Consider the following 15,046-nt stretch of genomic DNA (forward strand, 5'->3'; position numbering starts at 1 on the left):
AGATCGCTCCCAAAGGTTTCATTCCATTTGGACTCCATTTGATATTCCTTTTCTTCGAAACACTGAAATAGGCAAAAAACAACAATTCGGGCTGGGCCTCCGGTTAGTAGGTTAGTCCCAAAAATGATATAAAAGTGTAAAGTAAAGCCCATAAACATCCAAAACGGGTAATATAATAGCATGGAACAATCAAAAATTATAGATATGTTGGAGACGTATCAAGCATCCCCAAGCTTAATTCCTACTCGTCCTCGAGTAGGTAAATGATAAAAACAGAATTTTTGATGTGGAATGCTACCTAGCATAATTCTCAATGTAATTTTCTTTATTGTGGCATGAATGTGCAGATCCAAATGATTCAAGATAAAAGCTTATAAAACATAAAGATAGTAATACTTGAAGCATACTAACAAATAATCATGTCTTATCAAAATACCATAGCCAAAGAAAGCTTATCCCTACAAAATCATATAGTTAGGCCATGCTTCATTTTCATTACACAAAATACTCCCATCATGCACAACCCCGGTTTCAGCCAAGCAATTGGTTCATACTTTTTAACGCGCTTCAGCTTTTTCAACTCTTACACAATACATGAGTGCAAGCCATGGACATAGCACTATATGTGGTATATGGTGGTGGTTGTGAAGACAAAAAAAGGGAGAAGATGGTCTCACATCAACTAGGTGTATCAATGGGCTATGGAGACGCCCATTAATAGATATCAATGTGAGTGAGTAGGGATTGCCATGCAACGGATGGGACTAGAGCTATAAATGTATGAAAGCTCAACAAAAAAACTAAGTGGGTGTGCATTCAACTTGCTTGCTCACGAAGACCTAGGGTATTTTGAGGAAACCCATCATTGGAATATACAAGCCAAGTTCTATAATGAAAAATTCCCACTAGTATATGAAAGTGACAACATAGGAGACTCTCTATCATGAAGATCATGGTGCTATTTTGAAGCACAAGTGTGGAAAAGAGATAGTAGCATTGTCCCTTCTCTCTTTTCTCTCATTTTTTTTATTTTTTTATTTGGTGGGCTCTTTGGCCTCTCTTTTTTATTTGGTGGGCTCTTTGGCCTCTTTTATCTTTTATAAAGTCTGAAGTCTCATCCCGACTTGTGGGGGAATCATTGTCTTCATCATCCTTTCCTCACTTGGGACAATGTTCTAATAATGAAGATCATCACACTTTTATTGATTTACAACTCAAGAATTACAACTCAATACTTAGAACAAAATATGACTCTATATGAATGCCTCCGGCGGTGTACCGGGATATGCAATGAATCAAGAGTGACATGTATGAAAAAATATGAAGGTGGTCTTGCCACAAATACGATGTCAACTACATGATCATGCAAAGAGCAATATGACAATGATGGAGCATGTCATAATAAATGGAACGGTGGAAAGTTGCATGGCAATATATCTCGGAATGGCTATGGAAATGCCATAATATGTAGGTATGATGGCTGTTTTGAGGAAGGTAAATAATGGGTGCATGATACCGGTGAAAGTTGCGCGGCACAAGAGAGGCTTGCAAAGTGGAAGGGTGAGTGTGCGTATATCCATGGACTCACATTAGTCATAAAGAACTCATATACTTATTGCAAAAGTCTACTTGCCCTCGAAGCAAAGTACTACTATGCATGCTCCTAGGGGAAGGGTTGGTAGGAGTTAACCATCGCGCGATCCCGACATCCACTCATAAGGAAGACAATTAAAAGAGCACCCCACGCAACAAATTTGTGACACAACTTTTACCATACATGCATGCTACGGGACTTGCCAACATCAACACAAGTATTTCTCAATTTCATAATTACCCAACTAGCATGACTCTAACATTACCACCTTTATATCTCAAAACAATTATCAAGCATCAAATTGATCCTAATGTTTAATGCACTTTCTATGATAGTTTTTATTATACCCAACTTGGATGCTCATCATTCTAGGACCAAATTTATAACCATAGCAAATACCATGCTGTTCTAAAAGACTCTCAAAATAATTTAAGAGAAGCATGAGAGATCAACAATTTCTTCAAAATTAAGCCACCGTCATGCTCTAGAAAATATAAGTGAAGCACATAGAGCAAAACTATCTATCTAAAAAGATATAAGTGAAGCGCATAGAGTATTCTAAAAAATTCTAATCAAGTGGGATTCTCCCAAAAGGTGTGTACAACAAGGATGATTGTGGTAATCTAAAAAGCAAAGACTCATATCATACATGATGCTCCATGCAAAACACATATCATGTGGCAAATAAAAATATAGCTCCAAGTAAAGTTACCGATGAACGAAGACGAAAGAGGGGATGCCTTCCGGGGCATCCCCAAGCTTAGGCTTTTGGTTATCCTTGAATATCTTGGGGTGCCATGGGCATCCCCAAGCTTAGGCTCTCGCTACTCCTTATTCCATAATCCATCAAATCTTTACCCAAAACTTGAAAACTTCACAACACAAAACTCAATAGGAAATCTCATAAGCTCCGTTAGTGTAAGAAAGAAAAACCACCACATAAGGTACTGTAATGAACTCATTCTTTATTTATATTGGTGTTAAACCTACTGTATTCCAACTTCTCTATGGTTCACAACCTACATACTAGCCATAGATGCATCAAAATAAGCAAACATCACACGAAAAACAGAATCTGTCAAAAATAGAAGAGTCTGTAGCAATCTGTTACTCTCGAATACTTCTGGAACTCTAAAAATCCTACCAAAATAGGAAGTCCTGGGAAATTTGTCTATGGATCTACAGAAAAAATAATCAACGCAAAATCAAGTTTCTGTGAATTACTAAAATTATTTTCGTGCGCGCAAAGTTTCTGTTTTTCAGCAGAATCAAATTAACTATCACCATAGGTTATCCTATAGGTTCTACTTGGCACAAACACTAATTAAAACATGAAAAAACATCTAAACAAAAGGTAGAATAAAAATTTATTACTCAACAGAAGCAAAAAACAAAAAAATAAAATAAAATTTGGTTGCCTCCCAACTAGCGCTATTGTTTAACGCCCCTAGCTAGGCATAAAAGTGAGGATAGATCTAAGTAGTACCATCTTTGGCACTCAATTCTTCAATAGAGCACTTATTATCCTTAGGAGTTTCTTTCTTTTTAGTAATGATTAAGCTCCTAGGCAAGAAATCAAGAAATTCATTTGTGTCAAAAGGTTCCTTAATGATAGCAAGAAAATTGGGGTGAACACTAATTGATTTGATATCGGCACTTCCTTTACTAGAAGATTCACCCTTATTTTTAGGAACATACATGACCTTGGCAATATTGGTAGGATGAGTTGGGGTATTTCTCACAGCTGAAAAGGCAGACCCTAAGTTGGTGATAATGTCCTCCAGTTTACCAATTCTTGTAGAATCTAAATCTATTCTTTCATTAACTATAGGTTCTTTTTCTTTAAAAAATTTCAAGGTAACTCCAACCCTAGATCCCTATTGGGTAATTTGATTGTGGATCTTTTTATCCAAATTTTCAATTAATTCAACAGTGGCAACTTTATTTTCAATAATTTCAAGCCTTTGCATCACATGTTCCAAAGTTAAAACAGTTCCATTAACCAAAAGAGGGGGTGGACCAAACAAATCTAGCATAGCATTATAAGCATCAAAAGTATGGATACCCAAGAAATTCCCTCTGGTAATGGTATCAAGGATATATCTATTCCAAGGAGTAATACCCACATAAAAATTGCGAAGAAGAACAGAAGTGGATTGCTTCCTAGTAGATCTATTTTCAAGCGCCTTTCAATTTTCTATGCCAAGCGCCTTTCAATTTTCTCCCTCCCTTTGTTTAAAATTGAGAAGTTCATGATTGGGAGTATTAACGATAATAGGAGGACTAGCCATAGCGACGAGCACACAAAAGGCAAGTGAACAAGAGAGGGGATTGGGAAAGAGAGGGCGAATAAACGGCAAGGGTGAAGTGGGGGAGAGGAAAACGAGAGGCAAATGGCAAATAATGTAATGCGAGGGAGATGAGTTTGTGATGCGTACTTGGTATGTCTTGACTTGAGAGAAGACCTCCCCGGCAACGGCGCCAGAAAAGAGTCTGGATGACCCACAAGTATAGGGGATCTATCGTAGTCCTTTCGATAAGTAAGAGTGTCGAACCCAACGAGGAGCAGAAGGAAATGACAAACGGTTTTCAGTAAGGTATTCTCTGCAAGCATTGAAATAGTAGGTAACAGATAGTTTTATGATGAGATAATTTGTAACGGGTAATAAGCAATGAAAGTAAATAAAGTGCGGCAAGGTGGACCAATCCTTTTTGTAGCAAAGGACAAGCCTGGACAATTTCTTATAATGAGAAAAGCGCTCCCGAGGACACATGGGAATTATCGTCAAGCTAGTTTTGATCATGCTCATATGATTCGCGTTCGTTACTTTGATAATTTGATATGTGGGTGGATCGGTGCTTGGGTGCTGCCCTTTCTGGACAAGCATCCCACTTATGATTAACCCCTATTGCAAGCATCCACAACTACAAAAAAGTATTAAGGTAAACCTAACCATAGCATGGAACTAGTGGATCCAAATCAGCCCCTTACGAAGCAACTTATAAACTAGGGTTTAATCTTTTGTCACTCTAGCAACCCATCATCTACTTATTACTTCCCAATGCCTTCCTCTAGGCCCAAATAATGGTGAAGTTTCATGTAGTCGACGTTCACATAACACCACTAGAGGAGAGACAACATACATCTCATCAAAATATCGAACGAATGCCAAATTCACATGACTACTAATAGCAAGACTTCATCCATGTACTCAGGAACAAACATAACTACTCACAAAGCATATTAATGTTCATGACCAGAGGAGTATTAATATGCATTAAGGATCTGAACATATGATCGTCCACCAAATAAACCAATTAGCATCAACTACAAGGAGTAATCAACACTACTAGCAACCCACAGGTACCAATTTGTGGTTTTGATACAAGATTGGATACAAGAGATGAACTAGGGTTTGAGAGGAGATGGTGCTGGTGAAGATGTTGATGGAGATTGACCCCCTCCCGATGAGAGGATCATTGGTGACGACGATGGTGATGATTTACCCCTCCCGGAGGGAAGTTTCCCCGGCAGAACAGCTCCGCCGGAGCCCTAGATTGGTTCCGCCAAGGTTCCGCCTCGTGGCGGCGGAGTTTCGTCCCGTAAGCTTGCTTATGATTTTTTTTCTAGGGCAAGAGACTTCATATAGCAGAAGATGGGCAGCGGAGGGCCACCAGGGGGGCCACGAGGCAGGGGACGCGACAGTAGGGGTGGGCACGCCCCCACCCTCATAGCCAGGGTGTGAGCCCTCTCTGGTACTTCTTTCGCTCAATAATTCTTATTGATTCCAAAAATGACTTTCGTGGAGTTTCAGGACTTTTGGAGCTGTGCAGAATAGGTTTCCAATATTTGCTCCTTTTCCAGCCCAAAATCCCAGCTGCCGGCATTCTCCTTCTTCATGATAAACCTTGTAAAATAAGAGAGGATAGCCATAAGTATTGTGACATAACGTGTAATAACAGCCCATAATGCAATAAATATTGATATAAAAGCATGATGCAAAATGGACGTATCACGTCTTCAAGCAATTCTCTCGTGAGGTGAACGCTGCCCTCCCGAAGCTTAAGGCCGCATGCTGCATGCCCCCTTAGGTGGCCGCAGTACACCATCACCTTTGACTCCAAGGATCACCTCAAGTGCGCGGCCACTGCCAGCGCGCTCCCCATGCTCTGCACGCCCACCATCAGCAACATCGTAGTCACCAAGACCCTCATCGATGGTGGCGTGAGCCTCAATGTCCTCTTTGTGGAGACATTCGACATGCTCCAAGTGCCTTATGATCAGCTCATGCCCACCAAGCCCTTCTCAGGAGTGACCAATGGCTCCACCACACCCTTGGGGTAGGTGCGCCTCCCCGTCACCTTCGGGAAGCGCGACAACTACCACACCAAGCTCATCGACTTTGATTTCGCCCACATCAGCCTCCCGTACAATGCCATCCCCGGGTACCCTGCCCTCGCCAAGTTCATGGAGACAACGCACCATGGCTACAATGTCCTCAAGATGTCAGGGTGTAGCGATGTCATCACGGTCGCGTGCGACGAAAAAGATGTGGTCTTCTCTCTTGAGCATGCCTACCGTGTCGCTACAGCCGAGAACTCTGGCGACGAGGGCGGCATCTTGCCTCTGAGGCCACCCTAGTGAAGAAGAAGTAGCTCCTCCCCAAGGGTCGTCCGAAGACCAGGAAGCCCATCGGTGACACCTCTGGCTCCACGCCTGCAGCTGGGGCACCCCTTCCTCCCGCATAGGAAGGCGCCTGGCGCCTCCCTCAGGACGGGCTTGGGGGCTTCCATCTGGAGGGCCTCTGGCCTAACCAAGGCGACGAGGGAGGTGCTCAGGCACCAATTGAAGGTGTGCTTTGACGCACGCCCCCGCGAGCAAGGAGCAACACGAGAGGCGCCAGGGGCACGGGAATTCATCACCAATGCAATCGAGGAGCTTTAGAAGGCACAAGCCATGCGTGGCGAGTGTCGCCCCGCACCACCCAGTGCAGCTGTCGCCCCCGACACGGGCGACGGGCTGCGCGTCTACATCGACATCCCGGGTCTCAATAGGGCCGCATCTCAGGGCCTCTTCTGGCCATCGCGTGTTGGCCGGAGTGGGGGCTACCCCTGCAATTATGTCTGCATGCCCTTTGGCCTCATGAACGCGGGCTCTATGTACCAGCGCCTCGCGTAGGCCGTGCACACATCTCATGAGGCCCGATGTCAGGCGGTGATGACTCAGGAGGCCTCGGATCCTCGCAAGCCAACCAGGCCTCGCGGGGCTCTCCAGCCTCCGGTGTCCTCAGGCTCGTGAGGATCAAGCTTCATCGACTACCTCAACACCTCGGCAGCATCATTGTCAGGTGACCTTTTGGTTTGTTCAATTGAGGGCGCCCCTCGGGCTGCATTATCCTCAAGCTGACAGGACCCATCTCTGCAACTATATTGTTTTATACATGTATCAGAACTGGCTCTACATTTGATGAATTTTCTAAGTATTCCAACCTACGTGCCCGGTGCTTCGTCACCATGAATGTCGCTATGCCCTAACAACCCCGCCCTCGACCGGCCCATGATTAAGGGCTGGCACGACGTCTGTGCTTAGGTCCGTCCCTGAAGTGTTGATAAATCCATGTGACTGAGGTTTGTCTCGCGGGCCAGTCTTGTGCATGTCACCTCCCAGGGTCCTTGGTGCTTTGTCCTCGCATGAGCTAACCGAGAGTGGGTGAGTCAGGGCGCGCGGCTTGATTCGTACAACCATAGTTCGGCGCTTCACCATCACGGGAGCCGTGCGCCGGGTATCTTTCCTCGGGATTGTTGCATGAGAAGACTGGGCACGACATCTTTGCTCGTGTCCGTCCTTGCAGCGTCGATAAACCCAAGCGACTGAGCCCTGTATGGCGGGCCGGCCCCGTTCACATCACCTCCTCGGGTACTTGGTGTTTGGCCTTCTCATGCGATGGCCTCCAGAGATTCATTCGGCGCAGGTCACGCCCATCACACAGGTTCTGTAAGTGCGCTCCACGCCAAAAGATTCAGGCGCAACCCGCCTTGAGGTAGGGCCTCGTGAGTCCCGCGCTGGCTCATGGGTGCCCAGATACACCTCCTCTAGTTCTACCACGCCAGTCACACGTACGAATGAAACATGGTTGTACACGCCTAGAGACTCTAACACAGAGCTCCCTACCGACGCCTAGTGGAAACCGCATGCTCCGTGTTGGCGGACAACACGGTCGAACAGCGACTATGCCCACGCCCAAGTGGAAGCCCCATGCTCCGCGTTGCTGGACGACACGGTCACTCAGCTGCTATGCCCACGCCTACTGGAAGCCCCATGCTCCGCGCTAGTGCATAAACAACTGAGGGTGCCCTAGGGGTTGCACAAACCTTGGGATAACCTTTCGGCTCTTTGCACGGTCATGTCATGCAGCTTTCCCCTGTGAGGCAGGTGTGAGGGGCTGGACACGGGGGCTACGCATAGGCCGGGCCTGGCACGCGCCACCTCACTAGGTCCCTGGTACCTGACCTTCTCGCGTCCCTCCCAGGCAAAAGCTAGCGAGGAAAGGTATGGAGGGCTCCGAATTAACTTCATTGTTACCCATGTTTCCTTCATGAGGGTTGCTCGCACGTCAAGGGGGACCCCTGAGCATCGTGACTCAGGGGCCTCACTAGCCATGTAGCCCCTCACCCCTTGGTTTCGTCCTGGCGATCCGGACGCCCCAACGGCGGTCGAGGTATGCACGGGGCTGGGACCTGCCGACGCAGAGCACAAAGTCAAATAAAGAAGGAAACAAAGCACGAAGAGGAAATCATGGAGTCCAAATAGTTATTACAGGCATCGAATGCTTGCAAATTCAAACAAGTCTGACGCCTCCATGAGGCATGATAAGTGTTGCAGGTTAAAATCTAGGGGGAGGGGTCATCATCGCCATGGCAGTCACCGCCGCTTGTCTCAGTCACGACAAGTTCGTCGTAAATGTCACTGTCGCCGTCGCCGTCGCCGCCACTTGCCTCCGTCGCCGAGGGCCCGGCGTTAGGGATGCAGGTGAACTTCTTCACCAGAGCGTCCACGGGGTCCTTCACGGCCGCCGCCGCCGTGGCGCGAGACTCGGGGGCAACCGGCACAATCACCGCGTCGAAATCAAAGCTGGGCTCGCGGAGGTAGAGGTGACTGAAGACACATGTCGTGACCGTGGAGAAAAGGTCGCGGCACTGGTACTCCAAGATGGTGTCCACCTTGGCGGCAACGCCTCAGTGAGCTTGGAGGAGAGCCCTGCATAGCCGCCCTCAGGGGTCGCCAGCGGCTCCTTGAATCCTATCCTGCAGATTGAGTGGAGTGCTTGGCGAGACCTGAGCTCGATGGAGGGGAAGGCATCGCGCTCCGCGCCCGCCTTCTTCTCAACAGCGGCAAGGGTCTTCTCCTGGGCGTCCAGCCTGGCGGTCGCCTCGGAGACGTGCTTGGCGTGGGATGTCTAGGCCTCGACCACTTCCTCCTTCAGCTTGGTCAGGCGCTCGCATTTTGTGGCTTGATCAACAGTTACCTTGGACAGCGTGGAGTCACGATCCGCGAGCCTCATCTCGTGAGCCTTGAGGTCATCTTCTGTCTGCTGGAGCTGCTATGCGAGCGCGGCTTGTTCCTCCCAAAGGGCCTTCAGGTTGGCCTCGCCTCGCCGCAACGCTTCTCGGCAGACATTGCGCTGGCCAGCGCCGTGTTGTGAGCCATCTTGGCTTCGGCGGCCTCCTTCCTGATCTCCGTGATGGCGCCTTCGGCTCGGCCCCAGGCCGTCCTGGTGGACGCGTCGGCCTGGAGCCACCCCGAGACGAGCCCAGGCGCTCCCTCGCGAGGCACCTATCGACATCTTGTAGGTCAGTGTAGATCCGGCCGAGCACGGTGTAAGCTTAGTCTAGAGCCTCGGCCCTGATCAAGGGGCCACAATTCGCAAGCGCGAGGGTCCGACCGGGATACTGCGTTGGCACATCGGTTGGCTCTGTCGCCAGGGAAGGAGTGGTGAGGCCGACTTGGGCTGCAGGAGGCTCCAGGCTCCTCTCAGGCACGATGGGGACTGAAGACTTCATAGCTTGCTGGTCCACGGGGGCTGACTCCTCCTAAAGCTGCACCGTTGCGCCCTCACGGACGAGTTCTGCCAGAAGGGGATGGGGGTCACCCCTTCCACTGGCGCGGGGGTTACCATGGCCGCGGCAAGGAGTGCCGCCTCGTGAGCCTCTGCGTCCCTGGCACCCGTTCTCCCAAGTGACGTTGGCAAGGCACCCAGAGCAGGTGTCGCACCCATGCGCTCAGGTGCGGCGCCACCTGAACGACCAAGGGTTGTGCTGGGCTGGTATGATGCACTTCCGCGCCCGCCGCGGCCGCGACCAGAGGCTGGCGGCGTCTTCAGGGCAGGGGCTCCTTTGGCTCAGTACCCGCCTTCTTTTTCTTCTTCAACATGTCACCACTCCTGGACATCAAGAGGAAAAGCGATATGAGCACATGCGTAGTCTACGCTTGATCAAATGCCATGTAGGTTACTTACTCCTCGGGCGCGATCCACTTCCTTTTCTTCTCCTTCTCGACGAAGGTGGGCGCGCCCCTGCTCTCCTTCGGTATGGCCTTGGCCGCATCCAAGGGGCGGGCGTGGGGCCCTTTGATGGGCCCCGTCGTGGCATTGCCGCCTGGGGATGCGAGGAGGTCGCCCCAAGGGGTCATGGCTGGCGGAGCCGCGTCCGACCAGCAGTGCCCGCCCCATCCTTCGGCTGCAGCTCAGACGGAGACATGGTCGGTGTCTCGACCACCCCACTGGAGTGTGGGGAGCCCTCCAGAGGGGGCGCAGCCGTGTTTTCCCCTGAGGACGTCCGACCAGACGCTCGCATGATATGGGGAGTGGGCCCTGACCACCTGAGGATCCTGGCGGAGCGTGGGGAGTCCACGGCTGGAGAATCCACGGTGTCGTCATCATTCTCGAGGTTGCGGAGGAGCTCGTGTGGCGACAGAGGGGACGCCCCCGGCAGGCCGTCGTCCCCTATCTCCTCTGAGTCCTCCTCGCCGTCGTTGTTATCGGAGGACAGCTCCACGTGGGAATCGGAGTCGACGGGTGGGTCAAGCCCCTGGTCGTTGAAGGCGGGCATGGCGGCAACCAGAGCCACATGGTCATCGCGGCGGTACAATGGGGCATACGCCTCGGGTATGTCCATCGGGATGTTGCCTAACAGGAAGATCAAGGCCGCTTCAAGCTCTCCGTGCGTCAGACTGGTGGAGCGCCGCCTCACATCATCACCCGCGCCCTGGTATTCCCATATAGGCCTCGAGCGCGACTGGTGCAGTGCCAGGCACTGCGTCAAGAACTCCTTCACCATCATCGCCCCGGTCTGCTTTTTGGCCTCCATATCCGGGGCGATTCGCTCCAACACGGGATTCGCCCGGGGATCGATGAGCTTCGTGGAGGCCCATGCTGCGGTCTTCTCGGGAAGCTCCACCGGAAGCTCCAGGAGCGGATCGAGGCCCTTGGTATCCAGGAAGACCCAATGGTGCCGGAAGCCTTCCATCTTCTTCCCAGCCTTCAGGAGCACGTTCCCGCCCAGGACTGCGACGAAGGAGACACACGCGGACCGCTACTCTCAGTCGTGGAACCGCAAGCTGAAATGGTGGCAAAAGAGGGCCACTGAGGGCCTCACACCCATAATGACCTTGCAGTAGAAGTCGAAGACAGGCAAGAGCAGGATGGAATTAGGCTAAAGATGGAGGGCCTAAATCCTGTAGTACTTAAGGATGGAGGTCAAGAATTCCAAGAAGAGCGGGACGAGCCAGGAGAAGACATGGTGGACAAAGAAGGGGTAGACCGTCTTCGTGAAGGTGCTCGGCTCTGCTGAGCCACACCAGATCAGGGTATGCCCCCACTCGTAAGCGGGAGCACTGGTGCGAGGTGCCCCTCCTTGGCAATGTGGAGGGCGTGAGCACCCACGGGAGAGATGAGGAGGCTGAGACCTGGGCCTCGGGCTTCGATTTCCCGGCAGGCGCCATCTAAGGATTCCTAGGCAAAGATAAGAGCATGAGGAAGAACGACGCTCCACCCAGATCTGGAGGAACTTCTAGCAGGGGAAAGGGCATCTGAGCAGAAGGAGGGAGGCGCAAGATAGAAGAACAATGGTGGAACCACAGCGTGCGGAAGGCTTTTATCAGCCCGGTGCCGAGGCAAAGTGGGGAAGCGGGGGCGCCAGCATCCCGTCGCGCGCCACATGTTAAGCCTGGCCCGCACGCGATTGGGGCTCGTGGCATTTCGCCCTTCACTCCTTGCCTTTGCCTCGAAGCCAGGCCGGGCAGGCCTTGGGCCCGGGGGATACTGTCGGCGTTCTGGGATCGGGGGTACCTAGACTTGCTTGCCTGCGACCCAACGTGTGTCCCTCTCGACGGCCCGGTATGGCCCAACTGTGATACTACGCGAGAAAGGCCCTCGCGAGGACCCCCAGCCTCGCAAGGTAGACGGCACCAAGACCTCCCAAGGTGCAGCTCCCTGAGCCTGCATCCCGAGGAGCGGAGATTTCTATGCATACCTCTCGCCTCATGAGGCCGCAATGATGCAAGCCGTGAAGACCAAGGCCATACGGGCGCTAGCAGGCGCATGAGGGACAGTTTCCTCTTTGGTGCTAAAAAGACAAGGACAGGCGCGGGTTCCGGAGGAGGGCCCTAGAAGTTTCCCTTCCGGTGCAACGAGACCACGATCACGAGCTCGGCACGACGGATGTCATCGCCGAGCCCACCGCTGCGTCATGGCGAGGACCTTTGCAGGCGAAGACCATCTTTCGTCAGGATAAAATGTACTTCCTGTCCCCTTTTAAAATTGGCCGTTGTGGGATCCCTTCCCGCTTGTGTGATAAATGATGAGGACCAAGACCACTATAAATAGGGACTAGCCTCCACCAGAGAGGGGGAGGGATCCATCCTCATCACCAGAGCCCTCGCGAGGCTGCTGACCCACTGTATTAGTTCATCCACCACCTCCTCGTGAGGCCAATCTATCAAAAGCAGGAGTAGGGTCTTACACCGCAAGATGGCCCGAACCTGGTTAAATCTCTTGTTCTTTCCTTCTCAACAATAACGCGCGCACGGTGAGATCTAGCCTTGGGTGTAGCGAGCAAATCGTCCCGGTGAAGCGAGCTTCTTGGAACACGCCCCAGAGTTCAAACTTTACTGGGTTTGCGGATCCCCGATTCCGACAAAAATATGTACTTCTTCATCCCGAGTTACTTGTCGCAGAAATTCACATCCATTTATCCATTTCTGGGATGAGTAATTATCCAATTTTGCGACAAGTAATTGAGAGGCAAGATGTGGTAAGAGCATTTTTTTTTGAACAGTGTGTCGTAGCATCTAGCCATGCGCATGTCGATATCCTCGGTACCTACCTATAAATGCTAGTGGCGACTGGCGAGCCTCTTGCAAAGCGGCGTGCGCTCGATCGTCATTCAGTTGCGTGGTGCAGGCTGACCGCTCTGCGCACGGTGACCAACATGCCAACACACAAGGGGATGAGGAGCCTCGTGCTGAGGACCCTGGAGCGGTGCAAGTCCGGGACTGGGTGGAGCGGCGGCGCAGCGCCGGCGGTGGCCGCCGGGTGCTTCTCGGTCTACGTCGGGCCGGAGCGTGAGCGGTTCATGGTGCGCACGGACTGCGCCAACCACCCGCTGTTCCGGCGGCTCCTCGACGACGCCGAGCGCGAGTACGGGTGCGCGTCGCAGGGCCCGCTCGCGCTGCCGTGCGACGTCGACGCGTTCCTCGACGTCCTGTGGCCAGATGGACCACGGAGACGACGACGACGGCAGTGCCGGCGGGGAAGAGATTCCGAAGGCGGCGTTGCCGATATGCGGCTTGCTGCTGGGTAGCTGCGGCAAGTGCCGTGCGGCTGGGTACCGCCGGTTGCCCAGCCGGGCGAAGACGTCGTCGGCCAGTGGGCAGCAGCTTCTCTCACGGTTCACACCTGGCAGTTAGCATCTGGCACAAGGAAATTAATAAACTTGGTCATACCACACCAAGCTCTGCGTTTTTTTCGGATTAGTTGGAGATTCGCATACGTATCCACATGTTGACCTTGACCAATACGGTATTATGTCTATCAATACAATATTTTTTTCACCAAAAACGTTCGATCTATTCATTTGCAATCATGGTAGTACAACAAACAATAAAAATAATAAAAATTACAACTAGATTCATAGATGAGCTAACGACTGCTACAAGCATTGAAGCGAGACAAAGACGCGCCGTTATCATCGCTCCTCCCTCGCGGAGCCGGACAAAACTTGTTACAATAGACAGTCGGGAAATCGTCGTGCTAAGCCCCATAGGACCAACACACCGTAACGGCTACCGCCGCCGATGAACAGTAGCGTAGATCAGAAGGATCCAACCTGAAGACACGAACATAGACGAACAAGGATCAGATCCGAGCAAATCCGCCAAAGATAAATCCACCGAAGATACACCTCACACGCTCATCGCGATGCTAGACGCACCACCGGAAGGGGACTAGGCGGGAAGACCTTTATTCCATTTTAAGGGAGCCGCCCTTGTCTCAAATTCCCGAGCAGGACACAAAACCTAACAACGGAGCCCCCATGGCCCTCTAAAAACGGAGCCCTCCCACCGGCAACGGCTGCGATCCACTCCGCCCCCATGGCCCTAAGGCCACCAGAGACGAGGCGGACCGGAGGCTTCGCCGGCGGGAGGTAGAGGAACCCTAGCTTTGGGAAGGAACCTTCTATAACTGTAAATCATTTTTCTTTCTTCCCACTCACACATGCATTTTTAATTTGATTTTCAAGTTTGTACCATTTATAACTGTTGAACCAAATATCGTATATGTGTCCATTTGGATATTAGTGGTCATGGTATTTAAATCTTCAAAATAAGATCAATCTTGACACGTAAATTTAAAATTTGAGTTTTGAAACTATAATGAAACTAAATGATTACTTTTGACTTGTTTCATTTGATTTTTTTTGTTCTACTAATTTACCATATGTTACTTGTTACATTCAGGTTTCATTTTCATGTTTGGGTTATCATACCATTTCGTTAAATTATCTTTCATGGTTTGAGCCCGGCTATAAACATGTTTTTCCCTTGCTTCTTCAAGCAGGAGATCCCTAATCCCCATGGCGTCAGACTCTCATTTTATTACCTTTGTGCCATGAGCACATTAAGCTGCATGGCAACATATTTTCAATATGGTTTCATATGTGTGTCATCACAATTTTACATGTCTTCATTATTGTTTCATTACATTCTTGTTTGCATGTTTATTATTGTTTCATGTCGCATTTCATTAAAGTTTCAACTTGGATTTCATTTCCTTTTGCATGCTTTCATCATTGTTATTTGGTACATTCCGGTGGCATTCATGTTTCATCTCAGATTTCATATAAGTTTCATTACGATCCCAAAAATTGTATTCAGACATTTTCAGAACATGACTA

General features: G+C 50.3%; 1 pseudogene; it reads left to right on the forward strand.

The window, feature by feature from the left end:
* Window positions 1–13,030: 13,030 nt before the first annotated feature.
* Window positions 13,031–13,559, forward strand: LOC119292902 (annotated as a pseudogene).
* The last annotated feature ends 1,487 nt before the right edge of the window (window positions 13,560–15,046 follow it).

This window comes from Triticum dicoccoides, chromosome 4B (assembly GCF_002162155.2).
Source record: "Triticum dicoccoides isolate Atlit2015 ecotype Zavitan chromosome 4B, WEW_v2.0, whole genome shotgun sequence".
NCBI lineage: Eukaryota > Viridiplantae > Streptophyta > Magnoliopsida > Poales > Poaceae > Triticum > Triticum dicoccoides.